Genomic DNA, 6,000 nt, shown 5'->3' with positions numbered 1-6,000 from the left:
ACGACAGATGGAGACAGATGAACAGCGAACATGACTGTGGCAGACAGTGGCAAACGGCGGCAGACGGACGGACGGACGGTGACGACAGACAGCAGGCCACGACGAGCACCGGACGACGGCGGCGAGCTCAGGGCAGCGGCTAACATACAGACATGGAAGCATGCAGGCGGACAGACGAACGACAACAATAGCAGGCGGTGGCGAGCACTGGGTGGCAGCGACACAGGGTGGTGGAAGCGAGCTCTGGGCAGCGGCTGACAGCAGCAACAGACAGCAACAACAGCAGCACACAGCGGATGGTAGCGAGCACGGGGCCGCGGCGGCGGCAGACGGGCGGCAGTGGCCAGCAGGCAGGCATGCAGACATACGGACAGACAGACGGACAGACAGCAATGGCAAGTGGCTCTTCCAAACCGTAGATTACACCTTGATTGTAGCCCAGGCAGCGTAATCCTTCGACTTGGAAATGAGGGCATCCAACCCTCGAGATGTCATTGGTGTTTTTTTCTTTATTGTACTTCAGTTCCCCATCTGGGGCGGGCTGACAGCAGCATAGGCGTTGCTCTTCAGCCGAAAGACATTAATGATACAATAGAAGACATTTAAAATAACATAAAGGAGAAAATATGGCGGTACACAGATATAAAAAGGGGGAACATTATGGAAGAGAATAGACAAAGAGGGGGATACTGTAAAATGGAGATAAAAACCTTAAAAAAGTAGTGCACACGAAAACCACACACTGGGAAAATTAAAAGAACACAAGGCGAAGCACAGATGTGGCATAAAAGTTATGATGGGCGGCGTATCACAAAACAACCATGTACAGTAACACTTTGTACAAGCCCAGCACACAATTAAAATTACAGCTCTTGATGGCACTGGAGAACAGCACCAAACACAACACAGATGTAGCACACTGACGACAACAAACATGATAGGATCTGTCAGGGGTACTGAGTTGAGGGAGAAAGGAAGAAAGGGTGGATGGGCGGTACTAGAGGGGGGAGAGAGAGTGAGGTGGCAGGGGGTGCGCCAAAAGGATCTGGAGAGGGAAGGATGGGTGAGGGAAGCAGCTGAGGAGGGGGTACAGAGACTCAGAGGGGAAGGAGGAAAAACCACTCTAGGGTAAGGAGGGGAGAGGAAATGGAGGGGCTGGGGAGGGGTGTGAACAAGGCCAACCTACCGTTGGTAGGAAAGGTAGATACAATGGCGAAGTTCATCAGTCTGGAGATGGAGGTGATGGAAATTGCCCTGATGAAGGAGATGGAAGGTGTGGAGGTGGAGAGAGGGAGGGATACAGCGATAGAGGCGCGGCAATGGGCGGGGGTTGGGGAGGAAGGAGGACACCAGGGTGCGGGGGGTCCAAGCCTCCACACAGTGTAAAAGATGTGGAGATGTTGGAGGAAAAGGAGAAGGTGGGGGAAAGAAATGTGGTCATACAGTAGTCATGGGGGGACAGAAGGCTGATATGGAAGGCAAGGCAGAGTGGGTGGCATTCTAGGATTTGGAGGGCCTTATAAAAGTGGGGAGGGGCGGAGATCCATCATCAGTGGTAGACCACAGCCTGTTAAATAAGCGCAAGATTTTTTTTTGATTGGACAAGAATATTTCCTCACTCTTCGAACTATTGGGAATTGGGACTCTGTGATCAAAGAAGCTGTTGAAATTAAACTCTGTGAAAACAATTTCAATATAGATAATGCTTGTGCACTTAGCAAGGCATAGAAACATGGGCTTGATAAGGAAAAAACATAGTGGAATACTTCCTGTAGTTCACAGCTTGATGCAAAGGGTTGCTAGAAACAGAGTGCAAGCGAAATCTATGGATGCAGACTACACCAGCTCTTTACCAGCCATCATGACGTAATTCAGCCAATTGGGTGCTGTGCAGTGGGTGTAAAAGAGGGAACCTTCCTGTTCACGAAAGTCAGCTTTAGTCTCCAACGAAGATGATGGTGGATATCATCGAAAGCTAGCAATTTTTTCCGAATTTAATGTGGCAAATGACCCAAGAAATTTTTACACAGCTCTAAAACTTGGTGTTCGCCATCAAAATGTGTGATTACCGTCTGGCCTTCTGGAATTCTGGTGTGTGGTGATAGTGTCATTGAATGTATCTTGTAACGAATGTACACAAAAGAACGATATAGTGTTTTTGTATCAGAGTAGTGTGTTATTTATTTTTTTATGTACAACTCTGTTTCTGGGCTGCGTGTTTTCACACAAAGGGTAATTAAGCCACCGTAGATGGAGAGGAATGGAGACCAAGTAAAGTCAGATAGGTTTAACAGACAGAGTATGTGCAGGAGGAGTATGAATATACAGAGCCAAAGAGGTAGGTTTCTGTTTCAAATTTATCATTTACCCCAGTAGTTCATGCACTTATGATCACTGGCAGTTGGTTCTAGAACACATTGCAGTTGTGTTTTGTGCATATTTTTACTATCTCTTTATACCAGTGTAGCAGTACTAGTAGTAGTAGTAGTAGCAGCAGTTTTATTCATCTGTTGATCACTTTTACAAGGATATTGGACACGGCTTGGTATTACAGCTTAATAATAAGGAAAATAACATAATTAATATACACAGGTATTTACATACTTACTTTGATGAGGAAGATACAGGTGTTATAGTAGGAACCATCCCGTTATTTACCTGAAGTAATTTAAGGAAACCACGAAAAATTCAAATCAGGGTGGCTGGTTGAAGATTGGGGCCTCCAACCTCTTGAATAGAACGTCAATCTGTTTAAAACGAGCTATCTCATTCGGTTTATCCCTAGGGTAGAATAGTGTTTTACAAAGAAATTATTTAATAATGTAAAAGGCTAGTGCTACACTGTTCATTCATTTCTTTCCCACTGACACTGTACACACTACTCTCTCATTATTTCATAATTTAACGCTACACACAATGTCAATTGATATCAGGATCATAGCGAAAATGTTTGATTTCCATTCTGTGTATCGTGACTTCCCTTTTGCTAGCCCGAAAAATTGAGTCAGTATAACTCGATAACGAGTGAGATGTTGAGCTCAGAAAGGGTATAAGATACTGCATACCTCTGGGAGGAAGTTTTGCCAATAAAGAACAAATAATATATGTTTTACTACCGATATTATGATTTATACATGCTATACTTTTTACTAAAGCACTACTGTGTGTTAGTTAAGTAATTCTTCAATGTATATAATGTATAGTTTAAAATGTAATTTTTATCTACCTTATTAAATAAGTTTGTTTCAGTAATCTCTGCTATTTATTTGGGTAATTTATTGTTCATTTATACTCCTTAGTAGAAAATGCTCTCTTGAGTTTCATGTCTACTCCTTCTTCGTAAAAGTAGATTCATTCTACTTCTTGTTCCATTATCATGGAGGAAGCTGTTTGTGCAATAATTATCAATTCTTTGATGTGTACAACCGATTGGTAAATCGCCAGTGTTCCGAACAGCTCTTTACAGTGAGCTCCATTACTATTTTAGTTTATTATTTTTATGATCCTTTACTGTAGTCTGGAAACTGTGTTCATATTTTGTGCATTTGTTCCCCAGAAACAAATTCCATACCTAAGAACTGGCTGTTACACACTGATGACAGAACTCTAAGGGCTTAACATGCTAATGACATTCTGTTTGCTAGTATTTCTTTGTATTCACAACTGTAACTGAGAATCAATATTCACTCCTCAAATTCTGTGTTTGTTACGCAATCTATAGAGGTACATTTAACTGGACATGACATTTTGCCTCTTCACACTGAAATTCATGGCATTTGTTTTCCTTATGTTGAGTATCACTCTATTGCTTATTGATCAGTTGGGAACTTCCTTGAGGGTTTCATTTACTTGCTCTGCAAGAAGGTCTCTTGTTTTCTCAGTGAGTATAATATTGCTGTCATCTGCAAACAAAAATTTTCCCCATGGCTAACACTACTGTGAAAGTCATCGATATATATTAGGAACAGTGTTAGTATTAAAACCCTACCATGAGTAACTCCTATATCTATGTATTTTGGCTCTGTTAAGTGTCTTACTAAAACTTCAGACTTATTTGAGGTATATCTTATCTCTATGTGATAGGTATGATCGGAACCAGTCATTAGCTACTTCTCTTATTGCTAATGCTTCAAGCTTATTTAGTAGAATATTATGGTCAAAAGTATCAAAAGCCTTCGAAAGATCTAAAAATATGCCAGTGACAGACTAATCTTTGTCAAGAGCATCATGTATCACGTTTGTAAATTCTATTACGATTGATTCCGTGCTTCTACTACTTCAGAAGCCAAACTGTGATTGATTTTAAAGGTCAAATAATTCGTTAATCTGCTTTTCATAATTGATTTTACTTCTTTAGAATTGTGATATCAGGGAACTGAATCGGTAATTTTCTATGTCTACTGCATTACCTGTCATTAGGAGAGGTGTAAATTTTGCCTTTTTGAAATACTCAGGGAAGTTCCTTAATGTGAATGAGGGGGCTTGTATACGTTGTTTACGTTGTGCCACCTCACAGATTGTGTAGCGTTTCGTTGCATATCTGGTCTTTTTCGAAACTAAAATTTATTATAACTGGCCATGAACAATTCCCGTATTTCATATGAAACCACAAATTTCCGTTTTAGAGTAGAGAAAATTAAAGAAAGGAATAATAAGAGCCAATGGAAGAGAGTAATATACACATAGTCGCAAGTGGCCTTATTCAAAGAGTTTCTAACGAACGTCCCTTTTGTTTCATAACTACTCTGTAAACCCAGCGCACGCATTGTTAACGTCTTTAGCGTCTGGGAGTCTTTAGCGTTTAGGGTTTTCTAGCATCTGGGAGTCTTTGTGTTCGAGATTTTAGCGTCCGAGCTTTTAGCATTTGAGTCCCGAGTATTCGCGTATCTTAAGTCCATGCGCCTCTGCGTGAAATGATTGACGTCATTGGAAGCCGGACTAATTAAAAATAAATTTCTGCTCGTTTAATTTATTGTCAAATGTACGAAAACTGACAGAACTGAGATAACGCTAACATCCAGCGAACATCTCAATCGATAAAATATCGATATCATTAATTCCAATTTAAGGTCTTCAGTTGTTGCCAAAGCTACTATTCAAACATCGCGTTGCAAATTGACTTTCGATTATAGACCATGTTCGTACATTTATTATCGGGCTAAAGTGTGACCATTCATAGTAGTGACCATGTCTAAGAAACTGTGTTAATGAAAACTGAGTTAAAGAAAAACTGCAGTGTCCTACGACTGCGAACAGAGTATCACGAGAAGTGAACCGTGTATTGGATTATCTCTGGACAATAATAATAATAATAATAATTATTATTATTATTATTATTATAATTCACTCCACACTAATATATTAGGTCTACAACTTTACTTCCGCCGTTTTGCAGTAGACAGCAGTAGCGGCAAGTGGGGTTCAGGTGGTTGGCCATAGGTGTAATACAATACGCTTAGGCATCTGTAGGCATAATGCCATAAAAATATTTGTCGATTTGTAATTGCATCATAAGGCTATAGTCGATTAAGTACGTCAACTTACCTACCCATTTCTTGCCATTTGCGGGAAGTTTTAATTTTTTGCTTTAACATGAAGAAATCTGCGGCTGTGGCTCTTACAATGCTGGGCAAGACCAATGGTGAGGGAACTATTAGTGGAAGAACGTGTAGAGAATGTTTTCAACGCCTTAAGAACAGTGATTTTGATGTCGCAGACGGGAGTGGCGGTGGAAGACAGAATGTTTTCGTAGTTATTGAAACAGACGGAAGACAGTCACATGACATCATTATCGAAAGAAATTGATGCGTTCGAGCCCAGCACTGAAACACAAACGGCCACAATACAGCGATAGACACGTAAAGGTAATTTTGCAGTAAGTCAGTGCTCGACCCCACGTCGCAAAACCCGTCAAAATATACATGGAAACGTTGCAATGAGAAGTCCTATCCCTCCCGCCGTATTCTCCATACGATGCTCTCTCTGACTACCACCTTTTTC

The sequence above is a fragment of the Schistocerca americana genome, chromosome 3 (genome assembly GCF_021461395.2).
Source record: "Schistocerca americana isolate TAMUIC-IGC-003095 chromosome 3, iqSchAmer2.1, whole genome shotgun sequence".
Taxonomy (NCBI): domain Eukaryota; kingdom Metazoa; phylum Arthropoda; class Insecta; order Orthoptera; family Acrididae; genus Schistocerca; species Schistocerca americana.
This window is presented reverse-complemented; position numbering follows the sequence as displayed.